We start from the raw sequence: 14,317 nt of genomic DNA on the forward strand, positions 1-14,317 counted from the left end.
AATGTTCCTTTTCTTACCAAACCTAATATAATTGAGGGAAATGTGTGGGTACAAATAAAACATTCCTTAGGTCATGTTCAAAACCTTATTAACATTGTACCTGAAAGAACAAGTCATTTAACCTCACTCATTTACTAAAAGAGCCATTTCAAAGTTAAGGAAATTTTGAGGTGGGCTTACAGCATTCTTTTTGTATCCCATTTTTTATTGTAATCTCAATGGCAGGGAGGCTATATTGATAATTATGTTTTATATAGCAACCATTACAGTATACTCTTGGTGCTTAATAATTTTTTATAATTATTAACAATAAAAATAAGACATTTTATGTGATATATAATGGACTTATAATAAATGCATACTTGATGACATTTGAAACCATCTCAATCAAGATAATGAAAATATTACAGTCACTAACTTGCAGCCCTGATCCTGACAACCACTGATTTGATTTCTCTAATCACAGCTTACATTTTGCATGTCTATACATTTACATTCTATATATTTTACAAATGGAATCAATATATGTACTTATTTTCTATTTGGCTGATTTCATTCAGCATTCTTTTTTGAGATACATCCTTATGCATCATTAGGGGATTCATTATTGCTCAAAAATTCAGTGACTTAAAACAACAGATACCATCTCATAGTTTCTGTGAGTCAGGACTCCATGGCCTCTTTGAGTGTGTCTGATTCAGAATTTTTCATAAGACTGTGATAGGTTGTTCAGTGGAGTTGGAATTATCTCAGGGATAAATTATGCATGGAATCCACATCCAAGTTCACTCACATGTCTGTTAGTAAGCTGCAGGTTCGCACTGGCTACTGGCTGGACACATCAGTTTCTTGTCCTGTGAGCTTCTTTAGAGGGATTCCTATACAAGCAGCTTGCTTCTCTCAGAGCACCAAGAAGGAAAGACAGATTGCAACAGAGTTACAGATGACAAGAATGGGCAAGCCTTATGGAAGCCAATATCCTTTTATAATCTATTTTTCAAAATGACAACCCATCACTTGTATCTAATTAGGAGTTACTGTCCCACCCCAACTTAAGAAGAAATTACATATGTGTGTAAATAGCTGGAGGCAGCAATCATTATGGGTAATTCCAGTCACTGCCCACTGTAGGCTGCCTTCCGACAACCCGGAGATTCATATTCCTCCTACAAAATATACTCATCCTTACCCAAGGTCTTCACAAGTATCATCCCATTATAGTGTTAGCTGAAAATACTGGATCTCATTAACTAATCCAAGTCCAAGTGTAGATGAGGCTCTTTGGATATAAGTCCGTAAGTTCATATCCTTAAATATAATTCTTTTTGGTCTGTAGTTATGTGAAACTATAAAAACATGTTATCTTCTCACCACACACACAATGATGGGACAGGCACTAAAACCAACAAAACAGGGGCGCCTGGGTGGCTCAGTCATTAAACGTCTGCCTTCGGCTCAGGTCGTGGTCCCAGGGTCCTGGGATGAGCCCCGCATCCAGCTTCCTGCTCGGCGGGAAGCCTGCTTCTCCCTCTCCCACTCCCCCTGCTTGTGTTCCCTCTCTCACTGGGTCTCTGTCTGTCAAATAAATAAAAAATCTTTAAAAAAAGTAAAAAAAAATAAAACCAACAAAACAAAACAAAATATACCACTATATATTCAAAAAGGATGAAGTTAGAGACACAAAGGATTCTCTGCTCAATGGGATTTTGAAATTCAGTCAAGCAGATACCAGAAGTTCCTTAACTAGTTCTCAAGATGTAGGAATAATTTTCATGAATCCAGCCTCCGGATTCTCTTTTTCTTTCTTTTTTTGTTTTTCTGCAGTCTGTGTTATCCTTTCATTTTTTATATAAAAGTCAGGATGTGTTTACTGATGAGTGGCTTTCTTACCTGGCATCCCGTTGTTAGAATTTTGGAGCTCCATCAGCTTCTTCCTAGAAATTTTGAAGAAATGTCCCTATTAGATTGTGTCACTTAATTAAATTATTAAATTATGTTAGAACCTTTGTTAATTCAAGTTACCATTAATCTTTGTGTGGGGTCTATTTTTGGATTCTCTATTCTGCCCCTTTAATCTGTATGCCTGTATTTATACCAGTGTAGTTTTCTTGTGAAACCTGACATCAAATAGTTTAAATGTGCCAATTATATACTTCTTTTCTAAAACTATGTTGGCTGTTGTAAGTCATCAGTAATTTTCATATGATTTTTAGAATCAGCCTGTTAATTTCTAATTTGACTGGAATTCTATTTACTCTATGGATCAATTTGGGGGAAGATGATAATTCTATGGTCACTTCCACTTTTCAAGTGTGCTATAACTTTTCTTCGTTTTGCTTTTCTAATTTTCCAAGCAATGGTTTATAGTTTTCAGTAAAGAGATCCTCACACATCTTTCTTCAAATTTATTCCCAATTATTTAGGCTTTTTGATGCCCTCATAAATGGTATTGTTCAATGTCTTAATTTTATTTTTAATTTTTTGTTGCTAGTGTGTAGAAATGCATTCAGTTTTCAAATACTGTCCTTGAATACTCTGACTTTGCTAAATTCATCAGAAGAGTAGTTACTCTGTGTGTGTGTGTGTGTGTGCACGCACTGTGTGTCTATATACATAGTTTCCTTAGTATTTTCTAGGTAAACAAATATGGTTTTGTGAATACAAGCAGGTTTAATTCTTCCTTTCCAAACTAAATATATATATATATATATATATATAGTTTTATTATAGTTTAGAACTTTCAATACAATGTTGAATATAAGTAGTAAAAATGAGTATACTTCCTTTATTTTGGTGTTAGCAGGAAAGATATTTGGCTATCTATCTTTCAATGCAAAGTATGATGTTAACTTTAGCTGTTTGTAAATCCTGCTATCAGGTTGAGAGTTTTCTTTTATTCTTAATGTGCTTAGTGTTTGTGTCATAAATGTACATTAACTTCTGTTGAAATACCTCTTATGAATTTATTGAGATTCCTATGTAATTATTTTCCTGAATTGTTTTAAGGTGGTTAATTGCATTGTTTGATTTTTGAATGTAAAGCAAACCTGGAATAGATGTCACTTGCTCATGGTATGCAATTCATTTCATATAATTCTGAATTCTATTTGCTAATATATTATGAAAAATACATCTTTCTTTTTTTTAAAGATTTTATTTATTTGACAGATTGAGAGTGAGTGAGCACAGGCAGAAGGAGGGGCAAGGGGAGGGGCAAGGAGAGGGGCAGGGGCAGAGACAAATGGAGAAGCAGGCTCTCTGCTGTGCAGGGAGCCCTATGTGGGGCTCAATCCCAGGACCCTGGGATCATGACCTGTGCTGAAGGCAGGCACTTAACCAACTGAGCCACCCAGGTACCCCTATGTCATGTAGTTCTATAGGGGTTCTGGACTATAGTATTTTCCTGGTTTAATAACATACTCTGTAAGTTTTTATTCTTTGGAAATTTAGAGACTTGTGTTATCAAATATATGCTCTCATAGTGAAGATTCCTTGTATACTTGACAAGAATGTATTTAAGTAGTTGTCAGACTTAGTGTTTTGTAAAGTCAACTTTGTCAAATTGTTGGATAGCACAAGTTTTTTTCTCTCTTTTTATAAGTTTGTGTATTATATCGGTTACAGAGAGTGAGTTGTTAAATTTACCACCACTGTGTATTTTCCTTTTCCTCTTATGTCAATTTTTGTTTCATGAATTTTTGTGCTCTATAATTAGGTCTTTGTGTATTTAGGATTTTTGTATGCTCTTAATAAATCATGAAATTTTCTCCTTTAACTCTTGTCATATACCGTGTATTGAAATATACTTTGATATTCATGAACTTGCTTTTTTATGTTGATAGTTGGCTTGTTTTGTTTTCAAAGATTTTATTTATGTATTTGAGAGAGAAAGAATGAGTCAGAGAGAGCCTGAGAGGGGAGAGGATCAGAGGGAGAAGCAGACTCCCTGCCGAGCAGGGAGTCCGATGCGGGACTCGATCCCGGGACTCCAGGATCATGACCTGAGCCGAAGGTAGTCGCTTAACCAACTGAGCCACCCAGGTGCCCTCATAGTTGGCTTGTATATCATTTCCCATCCTTTCAGCCTTCTTATGCATTTTCACTTAAGTTACATTATTTTACTTCCAATCTAACAATTTCTGCCTTTTAATTGGTGTGCTTAGTACATTTATATAGTTTATTAATTTTTATTGAGCTATAATTCACAACATATACATATTTTTAAAACGTACAGCTCATCGGCTTTTAATACATTCTCAAAGGTGCACAACCATCACAACTCCCCAATTCCAGAATATTTGCATTGCCCTGGAAGAGAAACCCCATGCTCAATAGTAATGGGTCTCTATTTCTCCTCCTATCCCCAGCCCTTGCCAGCCACATTTGTTTAGAGGTTTTGTTTCACATATGTTTCCATATCTCTTGTGTAGATACTTAAGACCCCCATTTCTGGGTCATACTGAAGTGGGAGAGTGAGGTTCTTATCTCACGGAGTTGAAGAATGAATCTCACAGATAAAGGAGAGTGAGCAAAGTGATAGAATTTTATTAAGCAAGGATACAGAAAAAGCTCTCAAGAGTGAGAGGGGTCCTGAACAGGTTGCCAACGTGGGCCTCCACCGATGGTCTTTTATTTCGAAATGACCAGGGAGCCTGTGGCCTTAACATTCTTGTGACATCTTAGTTTTAGTAAGACTGGTGATAACATCTTTAATGGCTTACTTCTTCTTTGGGGTTTGGTTATTCTTTGTTGGTCACAAGATGACTGTCATAAAAAGACCCCACCTCTAATGCCAGGACAGGATGGTCTGGTTTGTTCCCTTATCTCTGGTTTCATTATGCCTCAGCATTTCTGGGATTTCTGTGACTAATCACATAGCCCTCTACCTATCTGTACCTACCTAGCCCTGCCTGTCCCTTTCTCAATGAGACCCTTTGGATGTACATCAGTGGGTCATATGCCTGGAGGATGATTGCCAACATGTATCGTAGGGATAAAGGAAGTTTTATATGTTAAAGTAGACTTACAGGATCCTGGAGGTCAGGCTAAGATTGCCTTTTGCCCTTAACAAAATGTCCACATTCAGGCAATTGAGTCCCTAGGGGAATGTCATTCTGCCTGTTTCAAGGACTTGTCAGATGGGCTCTAAGTAGTAAGGAAATTTGATAATTTTTCTTCTGCCTTTGTTTCCCACATCAATATGGTAATTATATGTGTGACATTTTGAAGAATTGCCAAATGCTTTTCAAAATGGCTACACCATTTTGAAAACTTCCATCAGCAGTGTGTGAGGGTTCTAACTTCTCTACATCCTTGCCTACACTTGTATTTTCTCTTTTTAGACCTTTAGCCATCCTAATGGGTCTGCAGTGGTAGCTCATTATGGTTTTAATTTGCATTTCCCTAATGGCTAGTGATATTGATCATCTTTTCATGTGCTTATTGGTTATTCATGTTTCCTCTGAGAAATATGTATTAATTTTTTTGTCCATTTTTTTTCAGTTGGGCTATTGGTCTTTTTATTGTTGTGTTATTTATAAATTCTACATACTAGACCCATATTAGATACATGATTTATAAATATTTTCTCCCACTCCATGAATTGTCTTTTCACATTCTTGATACTGTGCCTTGAAGTGTCAGATTTTTTGATGTTGATAAAGTTCAATTGATCTTTTTTTTAGTTGTATGTGCTTCAGGCATCATTGCTAGAAAAACATTGCCTATTCCAATGTTACAAAGATCTACACCTGTGTCTTTTTCTAAGCGTTTTATAATTTTAGCTCTTAAATTTAGTTTTTTTTAATCCACTTTATGTTAATTTTTGTATATGATCTGAGCTTGGGACGCAATTTCAGTTTTTGCATATGTATATCCAATTTGTCCTTTCAAGATTTGTTGAAAGAATTGAAGAGTTGAATTATCCTGACACAATAATGAAAATCAATTGACCTTAAAAGTATGGGTTTATTGGAGCTCCTGGGTGACTCAGTCAGTTAAGCATCAGACTCTTGGTTTCGCTCAGGTCATGATCTCAGGATTGTGAGATCTAGACCTGTGTCAGTCTCCAAACTCAGTGTCCCCACTGAGATAATCTGCTTGAGATTATCTTCCTCTCCTTCTGCCTCTCCCCTGCTTACACACGCATGCTCTCCCTCTCTAAAATAAATAAATAAATCTTTAAAAAAAAGTATGGGTTTATTTTTGAACTTTCATTTCTATTCCACTGATTTACAGGTTTATTCTATCCCAGGACCACATGGTCCTGATCACTGTAGCTTTGTAGTAAGTTTTTAAATCTAGAATACCCAGTCTTCCAACCTTGTTCTTTTTCGTACCTTTTTGGCTATTTAGGTTACCTTGCATTTTCATATTAATATGGAAATGCATATTTCCATAACAGCTTGTTAATTTCTACAGAAAAGATACTAAACTGGTATTAGATGTATGATTTGTAAATATTTTCTCCCACTCCGGGAATCGTCTTTTCACTTTTTTGATATCATGCTTTGAAGTGCCAGTGGACAATGGGCACATAAGGAGCCAGATTATCCAGTTTAGTTTGGCTAAAAATTTCGTGTGAATGGTGACGTGCCCAAAGATTAGGTTAGATGCATAGACAGGAAACAGGTGAAGATGTGTTCCGTCTGAAGGCTGTGCGAAGCTCTCAAGTGTTTTATTTAGGAAAGGATAAAATTCACATTTTAGAAGTAACACTAAACTATGGTGTAAATGGAATGTGCATGGAACAGAAACAGGAAGACAGGTAACGAGACCACTTATGGGAAACTGCAATAATTTCAGAAAGTACAAGGGCATGAATTAACTCTGGTAACTGTGATGGAGAGAAGGGATGGGGGTTGGGAGATATTTTAAAGAGATCAAATCACAAGAATTAGAAAGTTTTTAGTGAGGGGAAATGGAAAAAGAAAAATCATCATTAGTGCGTACAATCTCATACTGAGTGACTTAGAAAGTGGTAGCTCTGGATATTCAATCTGATAAGAAACACTAGAGGAAGTAAAGAATGAGTCCAGACTTACAGCTGAGTAAATTGATCTTTATGATTCAAACATTTCAGAATACCATTTCATCCTGAAAAGCTTAACTGAGAGGAAAAATTGTGCACAATAGTAGACCACAGAATTTTTATTTCAACCTGCAGAGTTATGTGTGCTCAACTCTGAGTTGAGTAGCCCCATACATCACAGAAAAAGTTAGCAAGAAAACTTATAGTTTGCACTGTATCCTCCTTGAGTCTCAATCCACAGTTTCTCTCCATTGAAAAAGCTTCAGTATTTCCATGTCTTGCATTTCCAAAGTTAGGACCCAATATTTGAGAGTTTTGCATTCTACTTCCTTGTGCTGTGGTAGCTTTAATCATGTTTTTAAAAATAGCTTTCTCCAAAAACACAAGTAAATAAATAAAGTTGTAACTGGGTGGTGTTTGCTAACCTTAGAACAATTTATATTGAGTGATAGGATTAAATCCAGAACACACATGAATAAAGAAAAAGTTTGATGAGTTAAATTTTAGAAAGTGTGTAGCTTTTATCCTTTTATAGAAATGGAGAAACAGGAATATAGATTGAGACTTTGTGTCCTTTCCTCTGGGAAAAATTCCCAACGAGGGAAATTGGTTTCACATTACGCTTCTGTCAGAACTACCCCTAGTCTGTGGATCTGTTGCTCTTTCTGGCTCACTGCACTAAAAACTTCTTAAGGACAAGGGTCCTGATTTATTTCAGCACATTGCTTGATACATAGTAGGGATGGATAAATTTTTTTTTCCATTCCATCACATTGAATTGGCTTTAAACCTAGAATAAACACAAAGACGGTATTGATACAGACCAAAAGAATAACTGAATAGAGTTGTGGAAATTGCAGGATTACGTGAGGGTCATATGAGCTAGGCAGGGATACAGAAATGTCAGGACAGGCTTGAGCAAGACAAGACAGCCAATTAAGTAAGCATTACCTAGCAGTACCTGGGCAACTTAGAGCAATTGCCCGAGAGATGTGGCTACATTCAGGACAGATTTAGCAACCTGAGGCATGCCCCCCCCCAAAAAAATCAAATTCTTAAGCATCTCAGAATGAGAATCAAGCAAAGGTTAGAGGCTATGCATGGAAATAAGATGGTACCTGAGATTGTCTAATGATTCCTACCACTTTGAGAGAGGGCTGCAAGATATTGTGACTTTTCCACATAACTGGCACAAATAAAACCCAGAACTGTTGTTCAATTAAAACAAGAACATTTATATAAAAAAGTAATATATATTCAATCAATTAAAACTGAAAGATATATAAAAGGAAACTGACTACCTCCCTGCAGTGTCGGCTTTTTTCTGCCCTCCCTCAAGCCTCACCTGCTTGGATTATATTCTTTCCTAACTGTGCATATGTCCATGTTTATAAATACGAATATTCTACACATGTACCTTTTGTTATTTATACTTTCATCTAAGTAAGATCTCAGCTTCTATATTATTGCATGGCATGGTTTTCTCAGTCCACAACAAATTATAGAGAACCCTCCAGTTGGACCTTTAGATTGCCTCTGAAATAATCAGTGTTATTCATATATAGATATACACAGATGTTTAATTTCTCTTGTTTTCCAGGACACTGGCATGTGTTTGGTTTGTCTCTTCTCTATCTTTCTGGTCTCTCTGACTTTTTAATTTTGAGGCACTACAGGTATTAGTCCTCAGTTCTTTCCTTTTCTTCTACATTTATTTCATAGATAACCTCATTCTGTTTCATTGCTCTAAATGCCACTTTTGTGCTGGATGTCTCCCAAATTTATAAAATCAACCATATTTGTCTTTTGAACTACAGACTGCATATGAAAATGACCTCTAGATATCTACTGAGATCCCCAATAGAAATACCATGGTTAGCATGTCAAAATTCAATTCCTGGGCACCTGGGTGGCTCAGATGGTTAAGTGTCTGCCTTCGGCTCAGGTCATGATCCCAGGGTCCTGGGATCGAGTCCCGCATCGGGCTCCCTGCTCCTTGGGAGCCTGCTTCTCCCTCTGCTTCTCTCTCTCTCTCTCTCCCCCTCTCTCTCTCTCCTCCTCTGTCTCTCATGAATAAATAAATAAAATCTTAAAAAAAAAAATAAATAAATAATAAAAATTCAATTCCTGATCTTCCCCATTCTAGTTCCTGTACCTGTATGCTTCCACATCTCATTTGATTACAATTCCACATTCTTAGTAACTGTGAGAGAGGGAAAGAATCTCAAGCAGACTCCGCGATGCTCGCAGAGCCCAGTGAGGGGCTCCATCTCACAACCCCAGATCATGACCTGATCCAAAATCAGAAGTCGGATGCTTACTGACTGTACCACCCATGTACCCCCATGGTTGTACCATTTCTTATCACTTTCACCACCACCCCGGTCCATGCTGTCATCATCAATCATTGTATTACCATTGTGGCAGTCTATCAGTTCTCCCTGCTTTCATTTTTGTTCCTCTATTTTCTGTTCTCAGTAATGAAGTAGACACAATCCTTTTGAGACATAAATCAATTATGATACTCCACTGCTCAAAACTTTCCAGTTTCCCTTTATCTTATTCAGGGGTCCTCCATGATCTTGCTTCCAGTTACAGTGTCCCTCCATCCATGGAGGATACCCTCCAAGACCCCCAGTGGATGCCTAAAATCTCGGATAATACTGAACCCTGTATATATGGTGTTATATTTTATACATGTATACCTATAATAAAGTTTAATTTATAAATTAGACATGAGAGATTAACAGCAATGATAAAACAGTTATAACAAACATGCTGTAAAAAAGTTATGTGAATTGTGTATAGGGTCCCTCTTAATATATCGTACTGTGCTATACTCATCCTTCTTATTATGATCATGTGGGACAATAAAATGACTGCATGATAAGATGAAGTGAGGCGAATGATGTGGGCGTTGTGACACATCATTAAGCTACTACTGACCTGCTGATGATACATCAGAAGGAGGATCATCTGCTTCTGGACCACAACTGACAAGGGGTAACTGAAACCAGGCAAAGCGAAACCAAAGACAAGGGGGACTGCTGAATTTCTCTGATATCTTCTACTGCCCTTCTCTGTCCATGCAGTTGTGGTCACACTTGCTTCCTCACTGTTTCTGGAATCTGCTTGTCATGTCCCTAACTTGATCCTTTTGCTCTTTCTGTTCTTCCTGCCTGCAATGCTCTTCCCTATAATATGCACTTGGCTAACTCCTTCACCTCCTTCAAGAGTTTACTAAAATGTCATCTTTTGAATATGCCCTATCTGACTCCATTATTAGATTTTATTGTTGCTTTAACAAATCACTGCAAAATTAGTGCCTTAAAACAACACAAATTTATTTACCAACACTTTTACAGGTCAGAAGTTTAAGATAGTTCTCGCTGGGCTAAAATCAAGTTGTGGGCAGGGCTTCATTCCTCTAGGGAAGAATCCATTCCCTTGCTTTTTCTCAGCTTCTAGAGGCCTTTCTTAGGTCTTGCATGAAGATTTTTACATTTTAGAACCAGCAATGAGGTGCTGAATCCTTCTCACACTTCCGTTTTTCCCCTTCTCTCACCCAGCTGGGGTCAGTTCTTCCCTTGTAAGGACCCATGTGATCAGAATTGTCCCATCTAGAGACACCAAGGTAATTTCCTTGTCTTAAGGACCTTAACCTCAATCACGTGTATGAAGTCCTTTTGCCATATAAAGTAACATATTCACAGGCTTCCAGTGTAAAGATAGAGACATCTTTGAGGGGCCAGTGTTCTGCCCACCATATTTCCATATTTAATATTGCAATCTCTCTACACATTCCCAACCACCTTTGATAGTTCTTCTCCTCCTTTACTTTCTTTCTCTCTTTGTAAAAGGGAATGTAGGTCTTGCCACCTTCTAACATATTCTATATCAGTCATGTTTTCTGCTTACTGTATATTTCTTCCCACTGGGATTAATGTAAGCTCTCCCAGGATAGGAATCTCGGCATTACTGATGTGTTTTAAGTACTGAGTACCGGGACTGGAACACAGTGAGAGCTCCAAAAATATTTGTTGGCTATATACTTCTGAAAGTGATTACTAGATCAAATGATAATCTTACATTTTATTGTCAGATGAATTTTCTAAATGATTGAAGCCATTCACATTTCTTCATCTTCTTTCCATCTCCCTTCAATATGTAATTACTGCTTTTTTATTTGAATAAAGAGCTACAATGAACAGTAATGATAGAGTTTTAATGGAGATGAAATCACAACACATGTGAACGTGTGGACAATGGTTTGGGCCAGTATTTTTCCGGAATTGTACTAATGTTAGTACACTCTGAGATTTTTTTTTTCTTTAAAACCAGCTGCCAGGGCTGTCTCTTTCTCAGCTGGACCCTAATTGGCAGATAAAAGAACACAGATTAACTCTGATAGAGAAGAGGTACTCCTATGCACCATATATCTCCAACTTTAATCAATTGATTGGGTTTTGAGGCTTTCCAACAATTAACAGTGAAATTCTCAACCACTGACTTGCCTCCTGCAGTGCATAAATATTTGGTACACTCCAATGTGGCTCCCTAAAGTATAGCTGAAAGATATGGAATTATGACAACTTCAGACATCAAAGATATTTTATAGTTTTTGTTTTTAATCTTGTACATTAATACCCCTAATCTGGGATTTAGGGGATATAATAAACACATACTGTCTCCTGTTCCTTTTCCCTCCTCCTCCCCCCTCATTAGTTTCCTTCTCTAAGAGTACACATTAATAATTTAAATGTTAAAAACTGAAATTCAACAGGAGAATTCTGCATGTTTGCAAAGACCTCTGATGTTTCTAATTAAACAAACACATACCTCATTTCCTTACTCTCACCTAATTTCTTAACATTTTAATCAATTAATGTTAGATTTGTGCTTGAACAAAGTGCTTTATCATTACTAATTTTTTAAAGATTTTATTTATTTATTTGACAGAGAGAGACACAGCGAGAGAGGGAACACAAGCAGGGGGCATGGGAGAGGGAGAAGCAGGCTTCCTGCTGAGCAGGGAGCCCGATGCGGGGCTCGATCCCAGGACCCTGGGATCATGACCCAAGCCGAAGGCAGATGCTTAATGACTGAGCCACCCAGGCGCCCCCTTATCATTACTATTTTTAATATAATTTTTTAAAAAGATTTTATTTATTTATTTGAGAGAGAGAGAATGAGAGACAGAGAGCACGAGGAGGGGGAGGGTCAGGGGGAGAAGCAGACCGCCCGCTGAGGAGGGAGCCCGATGCGGGACTCGATCCCGGGACTCCAGGATCATGACCTGAGCCGAAGGCAGTTGCTTAACCAACTGAGCCACCCAGGCGCCCCTTTAATGTAACTTTTTACATATTAGTTGATACCTAATTAAAACCAATGGTTATGGGGTTTTTTTGGTACAAGACTGATATGTTCATTACCAAGAGACTATTATGATTTCATATGTTTTTTCTTCTTTACATCAATTAGTTATTAATAGTTCAATTGAATTTTGTTTCATCTGCTTATAGTTTAAAATATAACACATTCTGGAAAAAATACAACACATTCTGGAATGAAGGATGTATAATAAATTTTAATAATGTATTTCCTATGATCTTCATATTGCATCACTTGTATTTTATATGTTGGGAAAATAATAGTAGTGGAATTACTATATAATATTTCTGACTTTATTCCTGGATTCCACTGGAATACTGTAAATATAAGTTTCCTAGTCATAAAAATACATAAAACATTTAGTTTAAAATATTATAATTTTAAGTCAGTGACCTATCTTTTTAACATAACTCAAAGTTCTGACTAAAAGCAACTTTTGAAATTAATTGCTCTGCCACAATCTTCTTAACCTTTCCAAGTTATTCTTCCCCAAGGGGTAGAATATTATCTTAGTGAGGAACTCTGCCTTGGAGTGAAAGCTATAAATTTTTAGGTCCTGATCCTAATGTGATCCGGGGTGAATAAATAGTTTTCTACGGGGAACTCATGTGAGTCGCACGAGCTTCCTAAGTGCCATAGGTTACTACTTAACACTTAGAAAGAGACAATTTATTAAAGTAATGCCAGAGAAGTGCTCATTTTGCTTTCCTTGGGTGGTTATATTTTCTTTCTTCATTCTCCTCCCCTTTTCTGTTCTCTAAAGAACAGTTAATTAACCCTACATTATTATGTGATAACATACACAAGCATTCTTTCTCCTCGCTTTAGGACAATATAACCTCTGTCCTTTGGCACAAAATATAACTTACTTTGCAAAATCTCATGACTCTAAAAGTATATTCCCACCACCGTGTGTTGTGATAAGACCCTGACACTGTTCTCTCAGTGGTATTTCGTATTTCTAAACTTTCTGCTACAAAGAGTTCAGTATACATGACTAAAGTCAACTTTGTCTCCCAAATATTTTTATTTATTTTGAGTTGAGCTAGCTATTATATTAAGAGAGAATTTCATTGTATCTTACATTGTATCTTACAGGTCAATGTAAGATACAATGAAATTCTCTCTTAATATAATAGCTAGCTCAACTTACAACATCATATTTTGCTGTTGCTAAATCAGCATCACGTCTACATCCAGAGTATTTCTAATGTATGTACTCTACTACCAGTTCTTTTGTTTGATGTCTTATTGCTGCCCACACTCAGAGATAACACATTTCTATCCTGGTTTTCTGTTTTACATGATTATCTGTATCAAAGAGCTTTCTCTCTGTATCTTAAGATTTTTACCTCTACTAATATGGTTACTGCTCACGCATTCCATTTTTTCATTCATTCACTCATTCATCCATTCATTCATTCACTCATTCACTGTTTCTTGCCTTAAAAAAACCTAAAATACAACATGTGCTCTTTCAGGATCTTAAAACTCACTGATTAAGCAAAAGAAAAAAATATAGCTGGTGGTTCTCTCAAGAGCCACTTCTGTTGCAGATATGTATTCCAAACTGAACTGAACATTTGGAAATGGGTATTTGTAGACAAGAGGTAATCCTGAGTGGATCACTTTATTCTTTCACAAATGGTTATCATCCTAATCATATAAGCTAAATGCCATTGTAATAATTTCCCATCTGCGTTAACATAAAATCTAATCATTCCAAGATTCAACTAGGCCTGCTGAGAGATTCACAAAATCCATTAATGAAATGATTATCTATATTATTTAAACACTCATGCTAAGCATTATTAACATCTTATATAATTCAAATACATATTTATAACATTTTAATATAATTTTTACTATGTTGTCCAATAATATAAATACTGCTAA

General features: G+C 36.6%; 1 protein-coding gene across 5 annotated transcripts in view; it reads left to right on the top strand.

The window, feature by feature from the left end:
• The window catches only part of CDH18 (cadherin 18), a 608,955-nt gene that overhangs the window by 332,764 nt on the left and 261,874 nt on the right, over positions 1 to 14,317 (top strand). The gene's annotated exons all lie outside the window — the stretch shown is intronic.

The sequence above is a fragment of the Zalophus californianus genome, chromosome 5 (assembly GCF_009762305.2).
Source record: "Zalophus californianus isolate mZalCal1 chromosome 5, mZalCal1.pri.v2, whole genome shotgun sequence".
Lineage (NCBI taxonomy): Eukaryota > Metazoa > Chordata > Mammalia > Carnivora > Otariidae > Zalophus > Zalophus californianus.